Source organism: Canis lupus, chromosome 11, assembly GCF_011100685.1.
Source record: "Canis lupus familiaris isolate Mischka breed German Shepherd chromosome 11, alternate assembly UU_Cfam_GSD_1.0, whole genome shotgun sequence".
Lineage (NCBI taxonomy): Eukaryota > Metazoa > Chordata > Mammalia > Carnivora > Canidae > Canis > Canis lupus.
This window is the reverse complement of record NC_049232.1, coordinates 43574402-43599706: the sequence shown is the minus strand read 5'-3', so window position 1 is coordinate 43599706 and position 25305 is coordinate 43574402. Positions and strand designations below refer to the sequence as shown.

Sequence of the window (25305 nt, the reverse complement as noted above, 5' to 3'; positions counted from 1 at the left end):
GAATCTAGACTCAATTCTCCAAGCAATAATGAAAGATGGAGATATTTGCCCCTACAGCCACTTCTCTTTGTTTCTTCTTCTTGTAATTAACTTCTTTCCAAAAAATAAAAATAAAATAAAATAAACTCAGAATAGCAGTGACTTTTTTTTTCCAGTGGAGATTGGTGCAAAGTAAGCCTCATCATTTGGTTCTAAGAAGGTAATCATTAAATAGTCCAACATCAGAACATTTCACAAAACTGAGTAAATCATGGGTATCCATAGTCACCCTACTTCACATACACATTCCATTTGTAAGTGCATGTGTGCATGAGAATATATACTATAGTTATCATAAAACCTCAAAGCTGAAAGGGACCCCAAAAGACACTCAGATATATTCTTAATTTCAACAAAATGCCTTCTAAGCGATCGTGCATTTATGCTATAACATTTCCAATCACTGAAAGCTCAATTTATCACTAAAACAATTTATTCTAAAATTAATTACTACTGACATAGAAGAATCAATTGCATATCAAGTCAGAATTTTTCTTATAGTAACCTAGTTTTATTCAGTACAGTTTGTATTTCCCAAGTTTCATCCCTCTTACAATAGTTCTGGCAGTATTTAAAGGCAATGATTGAGGTTCAGCACATCAGCCCTCTTTTAAGTATGTGTCTTCATATTGCTCATAAAAAAACAATATATAGTTTGAAGAACTGCTTTGGAGAAGAAAGGAAGAAAGGGAGGGGGGAAGGGAGAAGACAATGTCGGGTAGGAGAGAGAGAGAGATGCAAAACAAGAGAGTTGGCTATTTATTTGAAAGAGAGGGTTAGAATATATATGTATGAAAAAAAAACCAGTCTGGGGTATTCTTTGTTTTAATCATCCCAGTTAAAAGACATTATGGCCTATACAATTAAGGATGCAGAAATTTTCCTCGAGAAGTTAGTTAAGTAAATAGCTATGCATAAACCAGGTACAAGAAATCATTTGCTTTTCTTTGGAATAAAAAAAAAAAACAAGTTATTTTCAGATGAACAAATATCTTTATATAATTTTTTTATCATTGTCTTTGGTTTTCTCCTATAAGTTCCCTCACAAGCAATTGTTATTAAATCTCCTTGAAAGGCAACAGTGGCAAATTTTTAAAAAGTGAAATCCAACAGCTTTAGGATATTTTCACCTTTCATTTTTGGAATTTGTTTGGGTGACTAAGGCAAGCAGATGCTTCTTTACATCATGTAAAGACTGAAGCAGATTCAAAGCTCAGTGCAAATGGCCCTGCATATTCATCAAACTCCCTATTTATAAATGGCAAAGGCAACAGTGATCATGTTGATTAGCAATAGGCATCTGGTACTCAGGATCATTAAGAGGTTATGAGAATGTTCTAGGTGTCCTTGAGTCTAGAAAAATAAGAGATAGTGAAAACAAACTGTGAACAACAACAACAAAAAATCAGCATCCATATTCATCTTAATCTCTTCAAATATACATTTGTCAGAGGTTATATAAATTAATAATATATAATAAATACTATGAAGTAACCAATGGTTGTTAACCTATTTTTGGCAATATTATTACAAAACAAATGTTTCCCTGTTACAGAACCAGCCAATGGAAACTTAGCATGACTCATAAGGATTGCTATGCTATTGATTTCAGTGTCAAATGGTGATGTCCAAAGAGCAAGTCATGGAATTAATCATCATCTAAAGACATATTTTTGGTATCACAGACAGTGTAATTATATAGATATCCTCTATAACTTTAATACTATAACTGGATAAGGAAGAAAATTGATAACTATCACTGCTTATTCTAGAAGTCCTGGTTTACCATGAAGAAACCTCTCCAAGATTATTTAAATGAGGGAACATCTCAGGGAAACCTGCAGCTTTCTTTTATTTGAGAAAAATAGGAATTGTTGTGTATAAAAGTGGCCAAACCCACCATGCAATATGGACATATAAGTGGGGGGAGGGAAGTAATATTTAGATACCATAAGCTGGACTTTGCTCTTATTTATCCATTTTTTAAAGTGAATACTGAGACCACAGCTAAATCAATTTTGAATGTTTTTATACTTGTTGGTAATAGAGCAAACACTATCAGATTGATTATGTACCCCAAGAAGAGTGAATATTCCTCATACACCCACTACTCCAAACACTGATCATTTGTGATGCAGCTTTTAAAAAGAATATATATGCTTCTACTTTATCAAGAAATTATAGATTTTTCCACTTCTAATTTGATAATGAAATAGAAAAAAAAAGATGCTTCTCCACTTATTAATTGAACTGAAGAAAGTATAAATACATAGATTAGGTGAAAAAGATCTGTAGGCCAAGGTCAGCCCTTATCTAAGAATCTGAGGCTAAATCATAATTTCAGTGGTCCTGCAGCTCTATTTCTCTCCACCCATGCTAAATTTTGATGACCCACCTAGACAATCACCTGAATTCCGACCTTAAATATGAGCTCCATTTCATATCTCATTTACTCAATACCCCAAAGAGATTCATTTCCTTTATATCTCATAATAATGTGAAGAATTATGTTATTGCATATGCCAAGCACTGTGCATTCATGGTTTTATATAAGCCTTAAAACATCTCTGTGAGATAGGTACCATTAGTCAATTTTCCAGGAGGAACAGAAACTCATAGCTATCATGTAACTTCATATCTCACAAATTATAAACAGTAGGGCCTGCATCAAATATGGTACTGTATGACTCCATGGTAACATGCTTTATCTATTAGAGATCAAAAACAGTGATATGACTTACTTGTTTCACTGGGCTCAAGGTATGTACCTTATTTCATGAGTAAAGGAAACTTTTCTGTAAAGGGACAAAGAGCAAATATTTTCAGCTTTGTGGAACAGATAATCTTTGTCACAATTACTAAAACTGCTGTTATAGCATAAAAGAAGCCATTAAAAATTAACATGGCTGTATTTCCTTAAAACTTAATTTACAAAGATTATCAGTGAGCCAGATTTGGCCATGGGTTTTATGAAGCTTGTTTCATACCATTTCATAAAATTTTCAGCTAAATAAACAATGAATCAAAAATTATTTCATACAATAGAGTTTTCATACAGAACATTACATTTGTTTTTATTCCAAACATACTATACATAAATAACATAACAGTTTTCATTCATAATAAGTATGGTCAGCATCTGGAGTCAGCATGAAGGTCTCAACACCATTTGTAGAACCAAACCTTAAACATTAAGTCAGAAACTCACACTCTTGACTTTAAGTTAGTCATTGAGCAGAGGCCATCCTCTCTGGGAATCATTATCAGGTTTTCTCTTTGTTAACGTATCCATGCTTCCCTGTATTTTATAGCATAATATCTTGAAATTAAACTTCTCTATATTAAAATGTCAAGATAGAATAAGTAACATAATTTTTGGTCTCTGCTAAGAAAGAAAGAAAAACACATGCATAATATGTATATGAATAGACATTTAAATGACAGATTACATGTGGTTACTATACTAACAATTGGAAACAAAATTTATTTGAGAATTTTTAGTGATGTTTATTGTTGTCAAATAAGAGAGGCATCTTCATTTTATGAAAATGATTCAGAAACTTTGCCTTCAGAGCTGCAATATTTTGCAGAATAATTACCAGACAAAGCAAGAGTTCAACTCAAAGGGAACTGACCTCAAGATGGCTAGAAGGCTCCTGTTTCTCTCTGATAGACTGATTTTATGTTTACTGTCCATACAGAACCTGAGTTTGATATATGCCTTTATACATATCAGACTTTCAGATCTGTAGATATCACTATTCTGCCTAATGTTAACGAGATACAATGTACTACAGAGATGATTTCATTATAACTGTTTGAGTTTATTCAATATGGTTTTTATAAAATCATTACGTTTTGGAATTGTTCAAAGTTTTCATGAATACTTTCCTGAACTTAGGGGTAAAATTGAATGTGCTAAAGTTGATTTTATGTATTTATAAATTAAGAATTCTTAGGGCACACTCCTCAAAACTGTGTAAAGTCCCATGTATGTATGTGTGTGCAGATGTGCATATATACCATCCAATAGAGTGTTTCCACTGTGCTTTTCTTTTTTTCATGTTCTTACACCATTTTGTGAAGATTTTTGACACACTGAGTTATCTAATGAAACATGACATGTTTAATTAACTGTTTAATATTATTCTTCTATGATAGATTAGAAAATCCATAAAGGTAGGAACAGTATTTTTCTTATTTCTGCTGTGTTCTCAGATACAAGTATAGTGTCTGAGATACAGTAGTTGTTTAATAAATAATTATTGACATAATAAATAAAATGATGTTTTTATTTAGATGAAACATAAAGAAAAAACTATGCCCAAACACTCTTTACACAAATAATCTTCAATGAGTAACAACTGCAACAAAGTTATTATTTCATTTCATTTTTGAGACTAATTTTATATATTGTTCTTTTCTAGAGGCTGCTGATAATCCATTCTTACAGGCATGCGCCAGAGAAGAAAGAATGCATTCATCTGGATCCTGCACTTTGTCAAATTGTAGAATCAGTCTTCAGCTGCTGTCAGCTTCAATGGTTGCACTGAAACTGCTCAATTAAGTCTCTGATAGAGTATCAAGTAGATTGCCACTTTGGGCTACTAGATCGATAATAATAATTCCTTGTATTTGTATAGCAAGCACTTACACTTCCAAAAAGTACTTTCACATTTATTGTCTAATCTTATCCTTCCAAGAATGGGGTCAAATATGAGAGTCAGATCACCTTTTCCGTTTCACAAATGAGGACATTTCAGGACTAGAGATGTTAACTGGCATTGTCACCAAGATAGAACAAAGTGTAAGACCCTAGGCTTCCCACATCTGAGGTAACTGCTTTGTTCACTGGATAATCCTGCCCCATGACATAATCACCTTTTATGATGTACACGTAGCTTTATTTAAATTCAGCAACAGAACTACAGTTAACCATTTATCTACCAAATCTAAGAAGTCTAAAATGATGAGGACCAAGCCTAGGGATTTAATGATCAGCCACCAGATCAGCGATAGCATTGCAAGGGAGACAGTGTGGTGCAGTGCAAAGATCACAGGTCTTGAAGCCAAACACATGTGGATTCTATTCCCAGTGTTGGAACATACTAAAGTTCATGATCATATTTGAAAATAAGGCTATAAGTTATAGCTTCTAGAAGATTTGTTTTGTTTAGATTTGTTTTGAGGATTAAACGTGACAATGTGTGTGAAAGGGGGCATTTTAGCAGCAAATTTATTTTTACTTACCTTGTCTAAGATTACCAAATTACCTTCCCAATGTCCACTTGCCTCTTTTATACCATCCATATCAGCAATTAGAATCTAATTTAATAGTGGTGACATTGTTTTCACTAAAAGTCTGTTCTCAGACACCAAATAAATAGGGGGTGATGGACATGGCTTTGACGTGTTCATCACTCATGCCAATGAGAGGTGAAAGCAAATTGTCTTGTAGGATTTACATGGATGCGAGACAAGGTATACACAGCTTTTCCTTTGCCCTTCCCTACTTCTTGCCTGGCACCTGACCAAGAAGATAGAGCAGCCACCTATGACCAGAAAGGGGCACAACTACATGCTAAGGATGGTTGATGGGATAACAGAAGGATCCTAAGCACTGATTATATCCTAAGCCAGTTTACTACCCCTCAACATCCTACATTCAAATCTTCATTCTGTGACAAAAAGTAAAGATACTAATTGTTTAAGTCACTGTTTGGGGAATTTCTGTGACAAACAAAATTTTCATCTGATATAACTAATTTCCTTTTTTTCAATTTCTTTTAAAGATGTCATAATCCATCTTGGATAGCACTAATTGGTTTAACATTTTTTAAAATAAACATAAATAGATGATATGCTGATGTGCTCTGGGTCAGCTATTATGCTAAGAACATGCCTTAGTAACAAAATTACAGTTGAAACTAGAGTTCGATATCAGGTAGATGTATCTGACCCACAGCATGAGCTCCTCCGATGATTTAGTGTCCAGTGTAGTGTACATTTTGTTTGTTTGATTTGCCTGCTATGTGACATTGCCAGACATATATCTAAGTGCTTGATTTGACATTACATTATTAAATCCTTACAACACCTCTATGAGGTAGGGGCTACCACTATACATTTTTCAGATGAAGAAAGCATACTTTAAAGAGATAAAGAAACTTCCCAAATCACTCAACTAGGGGGAATAAAAATTATATAGACTCAAAATGCAGCAGAATTTGATTCTAAATCCACATTTCTAGTGACTATACTACACCACCTTGATTTCACATATAGAATGTCAATGTCCAATTTCTGCTAAGGGAAATTTAAGTACGAAAAGCAGAAAATTTTGTCAAGAAATTCTAGAATATTATTTTTAGGAATAGAGGAGCCTCATCTGGTTGGGGATGAGGCCACACCACATTAAGTTTTTATTGTACTTAAAGCTGTGTTTTAGGGGGTCCATGCTGAGTAAATCCATAACTATGATATATTCTTCCATTAAGTCACTAATGATATGACAGATTTCATAGAGCTTAAAGAGTCAAATACATTCCTCAGCATATTCTGAGTGGTGTTCTTGGTGGCAGGTATCTACATTTGTAGAAAGGTCCCAGGGTTAAACTTTCAGCCCCTGGGGATAGAGATAAATCAGCCTCTACCACCTAGTACAAAACTATCAGAGCTCTTACTTCATTTTTTAAAAATTCTCTCATGTGAAGCCAGACAGCAGCATTTCTGTTTTTTTTTTTCCCCCTAGCATCTGGAATATACATGATCTAGGATATATTTCTGTGGATTTGGAGCCTAAAATGTCACCACATGCTGCTGCTAATAATAACACATAATAATAACTGCTGTGAAAGTTCTTTTGCTGTCAGCTCTATTTTTATTTTATTTAAAAAATAATAATTTCTATGTCCATTGCTGTGCCTCTGAGTTCATTTACAAATCAAAAACATATTTTGCATTAAAAAAAAAAGGAACAACATCCAGTTCATTCAGATCTTAAGCCGTAGGCAAAAGAACTGCCTAGGCTGCTAGCAAAGCAAGGTGAGGATTTTTAAGTGGTCAAGAATTGAACTAGAGCACCAAAATAAGTTAGATTCACAGAATCAAAAAAGTAAATAATCTTTGAGTTTATCTAGGTGAACTTTCATCTACTGTATTAATATTTCCTCCTTCAAGACCACACACAAAATGCATAAAATATACCCCATGGAATGATTGTTTATCCTGATATTTCCATTATAGGAAATTTATTCTGAGCCAGTCAATTCTATTTTAAGAATCTTCAAGTCAATGGCAAGGTGTTCCTGTTTGTTTGTTTTATTCTTGTTTATTCTGGGAGTAAACTGTACTCACTTCAGTAGTTCTGTTTCTGAGCTCTATAATCAATAGACTCTTTTACACGTTTCAATTATTTAAGATGACAAGCATTTCTTTAAGTACCAAGACTTCTTATTATGCCAAATATCCTTTCTATAAAATTGTATTTTATTTTTATATCTTGAAAAGTTAAAAATTCCTTATTTTATTTTTTTTTTTTTGATTCCTGGTACCACTACCACAATTTACAGGGCAATATACTGGACCTAATGAAAAGAAAAAGAAAAAGAGACAAGAGACAAAGGACCTCAAGAATGTACATCTAATTGATACTACACTGCTTTAATCAATAGCTGCCCATTTTGCAAGCTATGGCTACGACAGTCCTGAGCAAGAAGGTTGCCTATTTAAGCTGTAACTTTCCTCAGAAAGGATCATGGCAGATTTCTAAAGTTTCTCCAATATATTTGGGACAACTGTCTCAAAAGTAACCTGTAGCTTTCCTGACAACTCCTCACTCTTTTTCCTGCTAAGTTCTATAGCCCTTTGCTTCTGAGGGTTTTTTTTAGAAATTTCTGCTACCATATCCACCACTTCTACGACCAGATCCATAACTAATACCTAGGGACTGCCTGAGCCTCTTCTACCCAAACTGGCCTGCTTCATGGATCCATAATTTGATTGCTGTTGTCCACTCTAATTCCCAAAACCATTATAGTTCCCACCACCACCTTTGTTACCTCCAAAATTCCTCCTTCATTGTAATCATAATATCCTCCACCACCACCAACACCATGTCTGCCTCCTGGGTGTCCATACCCTGGTCCACCATCACAATAGCTTCCTCTATTGCTTTAACTAGGACCACCACCATCATTGCCACCATCACCACCAAATCCATTATATCCAAACCCATAACTTGCCCATAACTACTTCTGCCACCACCACCTCCACCACCATAGCCTCCTTTTCCACCAAAGTTACCAACACGACTCATAAAGTTGTCAGATCCACCCCCTCAACCTCTTTGTAATCCAGCAGACCTCATTTCTTATTTAGAAAGGTCCTATTTCGCTTCACAATTATACCTATTAATAGTTGGCATTTCTGAATAACAATCTTATCAATGTATCATGATCAAGAAAAGTTACAAAAGTAAATCCTCTCTTTTTTCCACTCTGCTTGTCTTCTATTACTTCTATGGTCTTAATCTTGCCATACTTTTCAAACTTGTCTCTCAAATTATATTCCTCTGTATCTTCTTTAATACCACCAAAATTGTTTTCTTCAATGTTTGATAGTGCCAGGCTTACAGAATCATCTCTAGAAACAGCTTTATTTGGTTCCATTAAACATGCATCAACCTTTGGTTGTGTGGTTGAGCACACATTGCTGCATTCACCTCTTCCATACAAGAGTAAGTCACAAAACCAAAACACCTGGCACGCTTTGTTTGGGAGTCTCTCATCATCACACAATCTGTAACTGTGCCTCACTTTTCAAAATGTTTTCTTAAACTGTCATCTGCAGTTTCAAAGCCCAAACCACAAATAAACTGTCTTCTCATGGGCTCTGGTTCTTTAGATCATGGCCTTCCTCCTCACTGTGATGACAGCTGTAGTGACAGCCAGAATCAGGCTGGGAGCCACCCAGCCATGGTTTTCCTCCATTTTGAGACCACCTATATATAAAATTTTAAATAACTCCCCAAATCTAAGATAGAACTTACCAAGTTGACTTTATATAAAAGAACCTACAAAAGAACCCATGTTCAAAACTAGCAGAATCTTGGATGTGGTCTAAGGACAAATAATGTTGAAATGAAAGATAGAATTATAGATTCCAATAATCTTTCCCATGAAACTTCTCCATAAGAGTGATATGAAGATGATCTGGATTCCTTCAACACCCATATTTTCAATAGCAGTCATCATAAAAATGCTACAACTGACATGGTAGTATGGTAGGTGCCCCCCCCCCCCATTTAACTCTATCCTCTTCCTCACGTTTTATGTCTTCCTTAGAACTATAATCAGTAGACCACTGCTACCCACCTTTGGTATCTGCTTTTTCCTTTCTGACATATTCTATTTTTTTAAAGATTTTATTTACTTATTCATGAGAGACAGAGAGAGAGAGACGCAGAGACGCAGGCAGAGGGAGAAGCAGGCTCCATGCAGGGAGCCCGATGTGGGACTGGATCCCAGGTCTCTAGGATCAGGCCCTGGGCCAAAGGCAGTGCTAAACTGCTGAGCCACCCAGGCTGCCCCTTTCTGACATATTCTAACTCTACTCTTCCTCTACATACCAACTCATTCACTATTTCCCTGACTTCCCTAGTTAAATTTCATGTTATATAGTCTCAAAAGGCCATAAACCTCTGCATCTACAACTTGTAAAACATGTCAACCATTGTGATTTTACATTTATTCAATAACCATCTGTCTATCCATTCAGATTATAAACACCATGGGGAAGGCAGATTGGTTCTAGGTTTGCTTATGTGTATCCTCAGCTCTGAGCTCAAATCTTAGTTCAGTGGGTGATAAGTAAATGTTTGTTGAACAAATGACTAGATGACTAAAAGAAAAATGAAACAAATTGAATTTTCAGAGAAAGTGGGTGGGTTGGTGGCAATAGTTTTATTACAATAAGTAGGCTGAAGCCTGTCTCTGTGTATGTGTGTTTGTGAATGTGTGCACACATACACCTCTGTGTTTGCATTGTTTATGAGCTAAAAGGAGGTGACAGAATGGGAATGGAGATAAGCAGTAAGAAGCAAGCTGAAGTTCAGTATATAAGCCAGTATCTGGAGTAGGACTGTCAGTAGAATCTCTGAATTAGACACTCTTAGACTCTTGGTCTCCTCCATGGCTCAAGCAGTAAGGCTATCATCCTTTCCCCACTCCTGTAGAAAACTGCAGATTTTACTTTCTGAAGAGCTGAACGAAAGAAGTCCACATTTAGAGAAACAGGCAGGACTGACAGTGATGGTAAGGGTGGTTGTAAGATGAAATGAAAAGATAGGAATAAAATGGATATCTGTAACACTGCCAGCACACCTCTTACAGTATGGGCTGTCAGGCTTTTGCCATATAGGTTGGAAACCAGAATATCTCTGTTTTCAGGTCCTCAGAGAAGAAATCAGATAGGATTAGAAGTGCAGGTGATTTAACAGGGAAAGAACTATAGAGACAAAAGGGGAGAAAGGAAGAGTAAGTAAGAGAGCCTTTAAGACACATGTTGGTGAAGGAGGAAGAAAGGCATGGGAAGGAGGGGGAAGATGAAGAGGAAGTGAAGGGGGAAGAGGGGAAAAAGAAGGAAGAGAAGAGCAAAGAGGAGAAGGAAGAAGAGGAGGGGAAAAGAGGAAGGAAGAGGAGGAGGGGAAGAGAAGGAGGAGCAAAAGGAGGAGAAAGAGGAAGAAGAGGGTAGGGGAGAGAGGATGGGGAAAAGCAAGGGATGGGAGGGAAGAAGGAGGTAATGATGATCTTGAGCCTGAAATCAAATCCAGTGCTACTTATATAATTTTACTGATACAAATAGTACCTTAAAGAACTTACACTAAACTCAAAATACATCTTTTGTTCCATCCCTTCATAATGAACTATGGGAACATCCACATATTTTCAAATTAAATATTATTTTTCATTTTCATCATCTGAAATCAGATTCTGAGTCCCCCATGTCTTGTTCACCTGTTACTGGGTTTTCTACATATACATTTATTAAACCCCTGACATTCAGGTAACTCTGAAACAGCTTGTAAGAAAAAACAAAAGTTGGTTTGGAGAAGAGCTATTTTAGATGATGGCTGAAAGAGCTATGCTGGAAATGTGCAAGTCCTGTAGAGTACAGAAAGGTGAGTAAGCTCTCTGTCAGTCTGCTCCTCATCAAGAGAGAGAAATTTGCCAGTTATGTAGAGGATGTGATATATATATATATATATATATATATATATATATATATTAATTATATATATTATATATATATTAATCTAAATTTATTCCTAAAGCATCCTTCCAGGATAACACTAGTTATTAAATCTCTGGTTACATTTTGCAATTGAGCAAGCCTTGAAATGAATGAGCACAGGGATCGGGAATTATAACTCCTTTCATTCTGAAAATGTAATTGCCTCCAGTGTGCTATGCTCTTGACACTTGAACTGTAGGTGGAGCAGCTACTGGGTGTGTGTTAAACTTTCAGCTTAATATTGTTTTATTAGTTTTTACTATTAATACATGTTCTGTTCATAATCATTTGCCAAAGTTTAAATTATAGCTATAATTAATCTTTCACATCAAATATTTCATAAATTGTTTTTATCAAAAAAAGTCATCAGGAAGATGCTCAATGTGCTTGGGGGAGTGAGAAGGGGGTGGTCAAATGTGTGTGTGTGTGTGTGTGTGAGAATAATCATAACTTCTACATTTTCTGTTCAGAAGTTTATAATACAGCAATATTAAAGGGATCCAAATATTTTAAAAATTTGTTTAAATTCTTCACTGTTCCCTGTTTGACCACCTCTAGAATATAAGCCACAAAAATCAAAATCATACGTGTATCACATGTATGAAAACCTGTTTAAGGAAATATGAAAAACCATTTCAAAAATAGGGTAGCTCTTAAATATGTATCACTTCTCAACATGAGGACTCTTATTCTTTATGAATTCTAGACAATGTTATGGTGTTTTTTGGTTGTTCTTGTTCTTTTATAGAAATTTAGGGTTTATCATATTAGAATGTCTGATAGCAATTGTCACTTTCCTATACTCTGTCCTCTTGCTTGTTCCTCCATAGTCCTGTCCAGCATAGTGTTATATTTATTATCTCTTCACCATTTCTTCACATGTCACATTCTGTTAATATTCTCAACCACTGACTAGCAAGAGAAAGCTGTCGCTATCTTACTCTTATTCTGCGACACCTAGGAATATTAAAATCCTATCATACATAACTTTTCTTTTTTTAATTAAAATATTTAGTAGACTCTATTAGGATGACAAGATCCTTCAAGAGATGAGAAAGAAAAAAAATGTTACATATCATTGGCTAAGTCAAATGACCATATAGTAGTATGCATGCTACTGGAGAGAAATTAAGTTGGATGGCTCACTTAAAGTTGATAACACTCAAGTTTCCTAGTCCCTTCTTCATGCCTTAAAAGATGATTTAAAGGAAAAATATCTAAATACACATTTCAAGTTAAATCCATGATAATTTATATGTGTAGAATGAAAGCAAAATAAGTGAATCTTTTACTAGAAAAAAAAGGTTTTACCAGAAAAAAAGTGTGTTAGCATCAATGAAGATAGAAATCTTGATTATTTCCAATACTGACATTGTATAGCATATACCTATAAAGATGGGAATTTTTTTTCTACAATTTATACATGATAAATACTTTGAATTTATCCTATCATACATAAATATGCATTTCACAAATCCATAATATTTAACTATTGTGTACTTTTCTCATTGTTAAATTTGATTTTCTCATACCTTAGAATTTATGAAATTCTAAAAAATCCTAAGGGTATTATACTCTAATATGGTGGCAGCTAGAGGAAAGGGGGGAAGAATGGGGGAAAAAACAGCAAAACCAAATATAATTCTGAACAATATAATTGATAAAGCTTTCATTGAAAATAAGGAATGGTATTTCGTATTAGTTCTTTGGCTTTTCTCAGCATAAAATTCAACAAATATTTTTGAGCTCCTATTGTGTTACCAAGAAACAAGAGTAAGACATTTTGATTGAGAAAAATGTGTATACAAGTCCTGACTAGCCAGTTTGAATTAAATAAAAAATGACCTTTTCTTTGGTTCAATATACATTCTAATCAAAAGAGTTGTTCATTCATCTTCAGAGTCTCAACTTACTATCCTTATTCTGAATATAATTCTTCAATAGGTTTGATGTTGAGGATCATTAGGCTCTTACTTTTCCCCAAAGTTGGGTCCTTTTAGTTTTTCAGAGCCTATGTCAAAACCACAACAATAACAACAACAACAACACACACTAAAATAAAGGACTCAAAATTCAGTTCAGCTATTTTCTATTTGTCATGTGCTTCCATAAAGGTCTTCTGTTACCCTGAATAGTGGAGAAATGTTCTTATCTCAGTTAACTTAGTTTACGTTTCATACAAGAGCACCACTGTAGACTACAGGCCAGTAAGTATAAAATGGCAAAGCAGAAAAAAAAAAAAAAAAAAAGAAAAAGCAAGCCTGACCTGCATTAGACAGGAAAGTGCTTGTTAGATTTTTAAATTTGTCATGACATCCATGTTTCTACACATAGAAGATGCATTTTTGAGCCATATTTTACTCTGCCAATTAAACTTGCCATGAAAATTTATCTAAAACTTGGAGAAACAGGCAAAGAGGTTATTGAGAATATTTTCAATATAGTGTTGGGAGTATCTCACACTTCTCAAGAGTTATCTGATTTTTTAGGGTGTATAGCTTTAACAACAAATGTACTAATTATTAAGATCTTTTATAATTATGTAATATTAGAGATTAATTTTTTAAAAACTGATATTCATGCATATGATTCCTGTCTAAGAGTACTGCAAATGATTCTTCAACAATAGAAATTCAAATGATTTCTGGTCAGGAGGAAAAGTAATCAAAAGGTTACTGTTTCTCATCTAGTAGACATTTACCATTAACTACTCATGTACTAATTAGAAAATTTATTTCTGCATTTCTTTAACTGACAAACTATAAAAAAAAATCCCAATTCCTCAAATTCTTCTTCAAACATGGTTTAATATCTTACTAGTTCTTTCATTAGAGTTAAATAAAAATTGACATGTTCATTTTATATTGTTATGAGAGTCATGTTTTTAACATTTTGAAAATTATACTTTAATACTCTAACAAAAGTCTTCAACTAATAAAATAGCCCTCCAGTGATGAGAGCAGAACAAAAGGCTGATCACAGGAACACAGAATAAGCTGGCAGGCAAATAGAAAATACTCAAATTAGAAAGCAACTAAAAAAGCTACTGAATTAAAGAGGAAATAAAGGATCCTGGTGTCTTAGGGCAATACAAGAGTCCTGGAGCTCTATGTTACCAAAATGGTGAGTAAGTCAGGCTTCTCATGGAGGACACCGATAAAGAGCAGCAAGGTAGCTCTTACCATCTAGCTGCAAGTGATACTTTAAAAATAGACATAAAAAAGAAGAGCATGATGAGGAACTTGAAAGGACTATTTGAAAGTAAATGTGAAATAATTCCAGGAAATAGCATACTAAGAGTTTGAAAGGCTCCTCTGGGTTATAAAGAACTGAGTTCAAAATCTGTGATCTCATTTACCAGATTTTTATGAAATTTAAGCCGGTTACTTAAATTCTCTATGCCTTTGCTTATTCCCAAAGAGAGGATAATGACACATCTTAGATTTGAGAAATTGAATTTGAAAGAATACATGAAGCATTTAGCACAGTGTCATGAACATACCAAAATAACTTGATAAATACTAGCCCTTATTATTATTAATGACTTGGGAAGAATTTGAAAGGTGACAATCTACTGTACATTGAAGAAGCCATCAAACTTTCAATATTAATACTGTGACCTTATTGTATATAGAGGCAGGTGGGTCCTGGAGATAACTGGGTCGCATTAATGCTAAGATATAGATGCTGAATGCTTAATTTGCTCTGAATAATGGTATTTAATAAATAATAATTATGACCCACGTACAAGATTGAAATGCTCTAACGCAAATCAGATTGGACAAGAATAGTGTGAGACATACCAGAACAGCTCTAGAAAAATCTAGCCAGGCAAAAAGAAGTAAAACTGAATAGGACCAAAGGTGATGTATTCAGGTTGTCTATTTGTTCTACTCTTAATAAATTGTAAGCTTATATCTACATCTTTCTAAATATAAAAGCTTTTTACCTACAATTGCCATGTTCACTGTATAGAAAGAGTGTATGTAATGCTATCATACCACTATATATTCATTCACATATTTCTAATTCTTCATTTTATCCTTCAAAAATGCCATCCTCAACATAACCTGCTATTGCAGTGGAAAGATCCATTTACGAACCCATTTCAAAAAAGTATGAGAGCAACTGGAGGATTACACAACTGCGAAGTAGGACTGCAGAATATAAATTTCTGTTCTCACTATATATTCCACCATTTTATAAGTCATAAAATGGTAATATTGGAAGCACCACATTTATCCCTCTAGTCTCAGCCAAAATCTGATCTCAAGAACAACAGAAGATTAACTATTCATTTATAACAGAATGAGATTTAGGATAAAATAATAAAATCCTCTGAAGATTCTCCCTATTGTCCTGACATCATTAGAATGCTCTCAGTTCATATTGTGCCAAAAACTCAGCTCGATAAAATATACATATTTGAACATAATGCTCCAAAGAAGTAAAACACATAACTCCTTGTCGTTTCTTTAGTACTCTGTTCATAACCGAAGGAAACACCCAGAATCTTAGCATGGATCCTCTTCCTAATATCTTGCTTATTCTGCTTCAGATAAAGCAGAAGAAAACATGTTATTCTCAGAGCTTGCATCTTAAACTGAGGAAAGAATTGCTCTCCATTGTCACCAATGCATTGAAGCTATATTAATCAATGTTCCCTGAGAGCCAAGTGGCATGATAGGATCTCCATGGAACAAAAGGAAAATTTCTATGGAATAATCTAAGGAATTTCTTTCCAAAGTCTTTCAGTTTACATAGAGGAATATAAAACATTTCCCTCTCTTTCCCATCTTTGAATATTGCTAGTTTCCTTTAGTATTTTAGATATATCATATTTTCCAATATTCTTTAGCTATTTTAAATATTTCTATGTTAAAATGAGAACAAAAATGTTCTATGTGTACAGTAAAAAAAGATGTGTTAAGATAGTAGAGAAAACTCATTTCACTCATAATATAGTAGAAAGTCTCAAAGGAAATAATAAAAATCATATTTTGTAATCCAAACTGAATAACATGTTTGGAAAACCAACAATTCTGATCTCAGTAAACTCTAAAGGGCACACATTAAAAAAATAAAACCTATATAAGCAAGAAAATTAATAACCATAAAATTAAACTGGTATGAGAAATTACATTGAATTCAGTGACTATTTTTATTTTTAAGATTTCTTTATTCCAGAGAGAGAGAGAGAGGGTGTGTGTGTGTGTGTATGTGTGTGTGTGTGTGTATGAGTTGTGGGGTGGGCAGAGGGAGAGAGAGGGGAAGCAGGCTCCCTGCCACATGGGGAAACTTGGTCTGCTAGATCCCATGACACTGACATCAGGACCTGAGCCAAAATCAAGAGTCAGATACTAAATCTACTGAGTCACCCATGGGTCCTCATGACTAATATGAGCCTTACCTTCATGAGAGGAAGGGGAGAAAGGACTAAAAGAATTTCATAATTAAAAAAACATGTTGTCATTCTCAAAGAGTTGACTTTGAAGTAACTTTGAGAATAAACTTTTTAAAGATATATAAAGCCTCCAAATACAGTTGGCTAGGAAAAGAGACATAATATACTTTCTTGCCATCTAACTACACCATACATTTGACTATCAGATCTGAAAGTAATACAGTTCAGTAAAAATATTTGAGTGTATTGTTCATACACAGCTACACTTGCTCATTGCTTAAACAGCAACCTGCTCCCAGTTAGCAAGTAGATCAGATTTTCTTTTGTTCTCTTAATGTATCTATTGAGTTTTCTTTACAGCGTAAAAAGAAAAAAAAAATCAAGGATTTAAGGGTGGGGGGTAGGCAGTGCAGACTAATATCCAGACAGCAGCTGCAGAAGATAATGGATGGGCTAACTTTTTTCATTTTTAATCACATGGACTAGATAAATAATTTAAAAACCTTAAATATATAATGCTCTCAAAGAAGGGAAATGGACCAAGTTTCCGAAGATATTGACTTCCAAAGTGCTATATGGAGTAGCAAAGTATTAAATTTTTAAATATTCTGATCCTAATCTTTACATTACGGACTATCTGTGTATTGATTGGAGCAATGTGTTTTCTTTCTTCTACTGAAGGCCATTTACAGATATCACTAGCCATCATTCTGGGAAATGCATTATTGCACCATCATTATCTCCTTACATAATCAGAGTCTCTCAGAGTTTGTTATATAAGCTTTTTTAAAAAAGAAAATACATAAAGATTGCTATGTGGTCCTAATTTTCATAAAGAAAAGTTTCCTGTGTACTCATTTTTCATTGAAGTTAATTAAGTATTATGATGACTATTCAACTCTGAATTTGAATAGTGAAACTGGAAATCTGCTATTGCTAAAACTTCTTTAAGAATATAAGGCAGTTAACTTTTATAAGGACAGAACAGTGACTCTAAATCATTAGATCAGCTCCTAAATGAAAAAGAGATGAGCAAATTCATCACAAGCTCTCTCTCTCTGTGTGGTGCTATTAGAAAGTGAGGATTTACTATGAAAGCATTTATTGACTCACATGATAAACACTGCATACACATATGCCTTCAATTACCCAGGAACCTCATTCTTTAAGAAAGATTCCAATTAATGTATCTCTGACTATTTAAAGAGTTGACCACATCAGGTATAAGCCTGCTCTATTAGGCCTAGAAACAAGAAAGCCAATCGCTCAACTTCTCTTTTTACCTTTGCAGCAAATACCAGCACCATGGAAAATGTCACAATAAGCTGATAACGTAATCATCGATGTAAAATAGGAGCATTAGTTCTTCCTTGACTAGTACTAAAACAAATGGTATTTCAGTGGGTATCAACCCTTCAATATGCTTTAAAAAATAATTATTCAAGGAAAAGAAACAAAAGTGACAAGAGCAACTTCTTAACTTTTAGACACATTGAAATATTTCCATAAACTGTTTAGGGCAAGATCTCAAGATTTTATTTTTGAAATAACAGATTTGTCTTTTATTACATCATATCATTATCAACCAAGATTTTGTTCTTCTCTATTCCAGTCCTTACTCTAGCATCCTCCTATCATTAACTGACTCCTAGCTCTCAGCTCTGTTAGGAGAACCTCCAGGGGACTTTCCTTGTTCTTGACTAGATAATATGCCTCATGATAGTATTCACCATAGTTTCAAGGTCATGTTTACTTCTGTCATTCTTTTATTATTGTCCACCTCACTCGAGATGCTGTAAGCTGAATGAGGGCCACCTACCCCACCTCCTCCCGCCCCACCCTCCCTTATCACTGAGTCTCCAGAACAGAGGACAGTGCTTAGCAGTAGTCAGGCAAAACTTGTTGGATAAATACACAAATGAATGAATTAGTAAAGCAATGAAATTGTGAACCTCAAAGACAGATAAGGAAAAATTAAACCTTTCTGCAGGTCTTATAAGATGGATTAATATAACAGCTCAGATGAACATGGCTCTTGACTAACCTGTAATTTTACAGACTGGGAGGGTGAGACCTCAAAAGCTTAAATAAATGGCTAGTGGCAAAGATTCTTTACACATTGCGCTGCACATTGCTACCCGTTTATTATTTAAGAATTTAACATTTTATAATAAAAGGATTTTAAATTCTTGCCATAAACATTATGTGCATAATGCCCTCAATTACTCAAAAGGACTTCATTCTTTAATGAAGATGTCCAATTAACACATCTCCCAAATGTTTATAGTGTTGATAAAATGAGGTGTAAGCAAATTCTGCTTTAAAGTGTGCATGCAAACTAGTGGTAAAGATACTTTTAATACTGTCTAATTTTTATCCAATGCAAATAAAGATGTTTGTTCATTAAAGCCCTAAATGTCTGAGGATTGTATAATCTTTGCAATCTTCTTTCTTATACGCTATGACACTTAAAAGAGAACAGAGTACCCCCTGACAGATCTAAAAATTCCATATATTTTAATGTATGCTGCTACCTGACGTTGTGCCATCTTATACATTTTAAATAAATGTTTCATCTTCTCTCTCTGCTAGGAGGTGATTTTACCCTGAAGGGCACCATTTTATGAATTCAATAGCAAATACGACAGTAGGCCTGGAAAAGGCCTTGGGGCTTTTCTTGATCCATTCCTGAATCTTCAAACAGGAGAATATCTTAACCATTACATAAACAAGTATTGGCCCATGTGTGGACACCTTAATGAATTCAGGACAGGACTAATGAGAATTAAGCAGTGAACGTTAAAGTTTAATCATCTCTAACTCTTTACTTTAGTTCCTTTCATTCTGATTTTGCTGTGGATGCTGAGTGTGACAATGCTAAAGCGATGGGTTGAGCTAATTTAGAGATACAGAGGCAATATAAAGAAACATGAAACGTTGTGATAGGAGGTTTGGTAGTTCAGAAACCATCCCTTACCTGGAGAAGAGCAGAATGCTTGCAGGCCTACTATGGAAGCCATTGCTTACTAGAGTATTCCAACTTCAGAATTAAGAGAGAGAGAGAGAGAGAGAGAGAGAGAGAGAGAGATACCAGTGCTATACAGACATTAGCTGCATGCCTAATCAGAATCTCATATTGCATTTTAAGGTCACTTCCCTGGTCTGGTTTTTATCTGCATTTCCTGAATATTTTGACTTCTATATTGATTTTTTTCATTTATATGATTTTGCATCAAAGTGTGGCAATGCATTTTAAAGCAATTTAGATTATACACTTATTTATTCTGGCTTTTTCTTTTTTGTATTTTACAGTTCTTCTTTATAAGAACTACATAAATCCTATCTTTACTACAGACATACAGTTCAGCATTATCTATTTTTTCTATCATTAAAGAAATACTTGTTTTAAAAAATTTCCTCATCCAAATATCAAGTCAGTTCTCTCTATATATATGTTTGAATATAAACTTGGAGAAAATGAAAGAATGTCTTTATCATCCACATCAAAAACAAACAAAAAATTTCACACCTCTGTACCTGAGGTAAGTAAGCTGTGTGAGCTGGTGCATGCTGGCTACTTGGCAGATAAATTAAAATGAAAATAAAATCATAAATACATCATAAAATATAACCAGGAGCTAGCTACATAATTTGTCAGTTCCAGTATAGAATGAAAACATGGGGCCTTTTATTCAAAAATTACAAATTTCAAGATAGTAACAGCCAACTATTCAACCAAGCATGAGTCCCTTCTAGGCATAGGGCACTGTGATTGCACCGCTTGCATACCCATGTAGCTGGCCCTAAATATAACCATCATTTTATATTAATTACTAAGAATTATTTCCTTAATGCATGTTCTTTTGAAGTGGTAGGGTATTAATGACTCTAAAGGAAGTTCTTCTTTTGGTTGAAGTTGGCCTTTATCTGTTTGATATTTAAACTGTTCAGATGATACAAGTTGCTTTAAGATATCTGATTACTAGACTGATTAATTGAAATGGCACAAGTAGTATTAAAAAAAAACACTCCATAAATATTAAGATCCTTCTTAGAGAAAGCAATAGAAATGCCAGAGGAGTTTAAGGCTTTACAGTACTCAGAAATGTTTTACATTGATAGATTAAGAACATTCAAAGAATCAGTGGACAATAATAGCATGAATTAAGTTTTACTCTGAACCTTAATAATGAATTTCATGAGAGCTAAGGTGTTGATCTGAAAATGATGTATTGTTAACTGTCAGTGGAAGTGGTGGCAGCAGGGAAGGGGTTTAAGTTACAAAGACAAGTTGGAGGTAACATGCCAAAGTGTACTTACAAGTGGCTTTTCTTCTCTGTTCTTGCTATTTTGTGCTTTACAATTAAATGTGAAGCTTGATGCTAATAGGTTTGTTGCTCAAATCAAGGCAATAGTGGTTTGAGGATATTGAATGATAAAGCCCACTCTAACTCCTCTTTAATGGTGACATTAATGAACATGCATCACAAATCAAATGGTGGCATACTTCAGAAGGGAACAAATGTTATTTCCAAAGTTAAAACTGTGTCCCAGAGCTTTCGTGAAAGCAGGATCTCCTATAAAGTCATAGAAAATTATCACAATAATAGAGCTCACTAAGCGACTTGGAATAATAGTGCAGTGAAGTATCTTAGACCTCTGTCAGATCTGACCTTAAAGCTTATTCCCAATTCATTTAGGATTTTTAAAATCATTTTACGTGATAGTTTTGGCTTTCGATCAGCAGCATTTGTGAAACAAATACAAGAGAAGGTGCATTATTTGCTTTAAAGGAGTCCACGTGTATGAGACAAGTATGGAACATGCCCAGGAGAAGGGCTGAATCAATATATTTAATCTATTTCTGGAAAAACTATGCAGAGAGGTGGAAATAGGAAAGATGTCTTATGAATTTGACCCCTTGAAATTGCAGAAAATGGTCAGAAACAATTTTATCTAACAGAAGTAAAAAAAATATATCAGGGATCTATCTTCAAAGCTGTAAACTTACACTAGTCAGAAGATCCATTTCTTAATTACTGCCCTCTCTCTACTTACTTATCTGACCAGAGATTGAAGTTAAATTTATCAATAATGTTCACCCAACTAATTGATTGTGTTACCCACAGTTACTGTACTTGAGAAGGAGCATTTTAATTAAGAAAAAAAAAACTAATTCATTCAATAAAATATAAAATTGTACCAGATTTTTGAGATGGAAGCTATTGGTTATCTTTCATATAAGAAGTGTGAGATTCTTCAATGAAGTTTCTCTTTGAACATAATTCTCCTAAGACATTGTTTTCCTTTGCAAGAGCAGCCCTGTGTTGAGACACAAGTCTTCATTAGACTCTCACATTTTTGAACATCTTGCAAATTAAGACCTTGATTTTCTTTGTTTCAGACTATCTTTTGAAGGAGGTTTGAGGGGAAGGGAGAGGAAGGGAAGAGAAGGGAAGGGGAGGGGAGGGGAGGACAAAGGGGAGGAGGAGGGGTGGGGAAGGAAAGGAGGAGGGGAGGAGGAGGGAGAGGGGAGGAGGAGGGGAAGAGGAAAGGGAAAGAGAAGGGAAAGGGAAAGGGAAAGGGGAAGGGAAAGGGAAAGGGGAAGGGGAAGGGGAAGGAAAAGAAGGAAGGAAGGAAGGAAGGAAGGAAGGAAGGAAGGAAGGAAGGAAGGAAGGAAGGAAGTTAGTTTGTGTAGCAGTGAATAGTCTTGGAAGATAGAAATAGTGCCTCCCTTCAGCAGAGAGGTCAGGTTTAATTATAGCCTTCAGAGCAAGGGAAGGCATGCTTGCCCTCATTTTTTTTCTTTCTCTCAAGTTTCTTCTGCTGTACAATGTAACTCATGCATGGGGCAGATATCAGTCAGTCCTCTTTGTCTCATCCTTTAGGAAATGAGACTTAGAGAACTAGCACAGGATAGTATGCTGGTACCTTCTCCACTGCTACTATTGTGAGTCATAGAGGTCTTTGACCCTGATCAAAAAATCTTGGGGCCCTTGCCAACATCCATGAAACAATGTGTGGTGGGCTAACTTGTTAGCTTGGAAGTAGGGTACATTTATCTCTCACTCTACCATACAAAATGACCAAACTTGGTAGCTTAAACAACATAAATGTATTTTCTCACAGTTCTGGAACCCAGAAGTCTAAGTTCAAGATACCAACAGGATTGGTTTCCAGTGAAGTTTCTCTCCTTGGCTTGCAGATGGCTACCTTCCTGATATGTCTTTACATGGCCTTTTCTCTGTTTATTGCACTTTTGGTGTCTCTTCCTTTTTTTTATAGAAACCTCGGTCCTATTGAATTAACACCCTAGCCTTATGACCTCATTTAGCTTTCATTACCTCCTTATAATCCCTGTTTGCAAATATGGTCACACTGGAGGATAGGGCTTCAACATATGAATGGGTTGGGGAGGAGGGACACCATTCAGTTTATAACAAAGGGGAAGATCTCACAGTTCTTGACACCATGTGAATATTTCAAAACAAACTAGTATTGTCTGATATTTCTCTCCATTTTCATTAGTTTTGTGTTCTATAGTGACATTTACATAGTGATATCAATTCTACCACACTAGAGATTGTTGCATCAAAACTGTTTTGAAAAACAAAATGAAATAAAACACATTCTTTTGGAAAGTGGAAATCACACATTACAAATTAAACAATTGTCGTAAAATGACAAATTAGTCTTAATTTTATAAACAATTCAAATTAATTAGAAACTTACAAATGTTTACACTGATAGTCACAACCCACAAGCCATGATTAAGATATATGATATACCTTACATCTACTATGTGGAACTTACTAGTTACAATATTTATAATTTGAATTCTAGAGTAGCCTTATAAGAATCCTAGAGGTAAAAGGTAGGGAACCATCGATATTGAAGCTGAGATTACATACCTTTCACAAGTTCATGTAAGAATTCAGTAGTAAATTTGTGAATCAAACTTGATATAGTGTCTGCTAGTTTAGCAATTTATTCATAAACCACTCACTACTAGATACAATAATATCCTGCCAACATTAGATCAATTCTCCAATACAACCGTAATAGAAACAGTCTTAGAACTTTAATGAATAGCATAAGATTGTAATGGCCACTGTTACTGTGTGCTGGCTAAAAGATTCATCTCCGTCCACATTCTGCCTCTCACAACTTGCTTTCACCATTTTGTTCCTCCACATCCAGTTCATTTACATTTTAGGGCCTTTGCAGTGGTAGTTTACTCTATCTTCAATACTTTCCTCCAGCTTATTCGTGGTTGGCTTCTACTAGTTAGTCACTTTTAACCAAATCTCATCTCAGAAAAGACTCATTTGATCAAACCATCTAAATATTAAAATAAATAAATAAATAAATAATAAAATAAAATAAACTTCTTGCCTAAAGCAATGACCCTTTATCATATTATCTTTTATCTAATACTTTTCAGATCATTATTATTTTAATCTGTAATTATCTTATTTATGTATTTGTTGGCTGATTTTTAACTTTCTTGTTAAGATCAGGAAACTTCTGTGTGCTATTATATAACTAGGACACTATTATGTAACTAGGAACAATTCTAGGCACATATTTCTTGAACAAATGAATGAATCCTAACAACATATTTCATTAAATCCTGACAACCACCTTGAAGTAGGTATTGATAGTCTTTATTTTTAGATAAGGAAAACTAGGTTCAAAGAAGTTAAGGAAGCTGTTCAAGGTCACTCAAACAGCAAATGCCAGAGCTGTAGTTAAAAGCCATATCGGATTAAGCTTTTAGAAGCTGTAGACTTAACTTCTCTGCTTTCAAAAGCTTCCTTCCTTCTGTAAATCAGAACTCAGCTCCTTTTCTTGTTCCCTAGAAAGAATCCACTTTCATCTCATAACGGTATTGAAAATGTGCTCAATTGAAAAAGAAAGAGGACTTTTTCTCACACATCCTGTAGCAAACTAATTAAAAGTTCTCACAGGCTATTGGGTCCTTTCTTTTATACTTGATGCAATTTCCCCTCTTGTTCTGTTCTCCCACCTCCTCTACCCTGCTTCTTCCATTATTTATTATTATTATTATTATTATTTATTATTATTATTATTATTATTATTCACAGTACTTTATACCTTTGTAGCTTCTCCCTTCAAATTGATACAAATATCCAGAATCAACAAGAGCATTCCTAAAACCAGGATTTCTAATCCCAATTCAAGTCTATGTGAGGATTATAAAGAAAAAAATGTGTTTTTCTTCAGTTATGTCTTCTCTTGGTACCTTAATAAGTAAATCAATTAACCTTCTTCATTGTAACATTCCCTTTCCAGAGAGTGCTGACTGAAAAAACAAAAGAGAAAAGGATTCCTACTTTGGCTAAGCCCATTGTATTGAAGCCAAGGGCAATACAAAGTTTGATGAGGTAATATCTTCTCCATCCAGGATAGAAATTCTAGATATGTTGGGAAGTTTTATGCTGAATATATTCTAGGGTATTCATCTTTTTGGCTTTTAAATGGCACAATCAGGCTTTTAATGAAATATTCTTATTTGGGCCCAAGGAAAAGTCACAGTAGTAGATAAT

At 34.6% G+C, this 25305-nt stretch overlaps 1 long non-coding RNA gene across 1 annotated transcript in view; it reads right to left on the bottom strand.

The window, feature by feature from the left end:
* Window positions 1-553: 553 nt before the first annotated feature.
* LOC111098069 overlaps window positions 554-25305 on the bottom strand; it is a 75728-nt gene continuing 50976 nt past the window's right edge. Inside the window, exons 2-3 of the long non-coding RNA XR_005366412.1 lie at window positions 2781-2834; window positions 554-1392 (exon numbers count right to left, since the gene is read on the bottom strand). This is a non-coding gene — a long non-coding RNA (uncharacterized LOC111098069). The remainder of the gene's footprint in view (window positions 1393-2780; window positions 2835-25305) is intronic.